Raw genomic sequence first — 423 nt, forward strand, 5'->3', positions numbered from 1 at the left:
ACAACTATACTAGTAGAAATTACTCATAATAATAATGACGATGAGTAATTATTCATTTAGTCATTTAACTTCTTCCCATGTGAATGTGTGCACAGGTGACTGTGGAAACATTTGCTCTACTCTATTAAAGAGGAGTATTTTTCCCTTGAACGACAGCTATTAGGCTATACAACACTGGTGTATAGTCGGCTTATTGTGGGAAGATTATGATGACAGACATCCTTCTGTTTTGTTAATGCTTGTTCTGGCTTTTTTTTTTTTCCCAGTAGAGAGAAATGTCTTCCAAGTTCCCAAGTCAGGAATTTATGTGTGATGTGGTCTGTCTAGTGGTCTACACTCTACGAAGCTGCCATCAAGTAAAACAGTCAACCAATGGGCCAACTGCACGAGTAAGAAACTCACAAAATGTTACACACTGGACCT

The sequence above is a fragment of the Morone saxatilis genome, unplaced genomic scaffold (assembly GCF_004916995.1).
Source record: "Morone saxatilis isolate NCDOM2014 unplaced genomic scaffold, NCSU_SB_2.0 Contig5, whole genome shotgun sequence".
Taxonomy (NCBI): Eukaryota; Metazoa; Chordata; class Actinopteri; family Moronidae; genus Morone; species Morone saxatilis.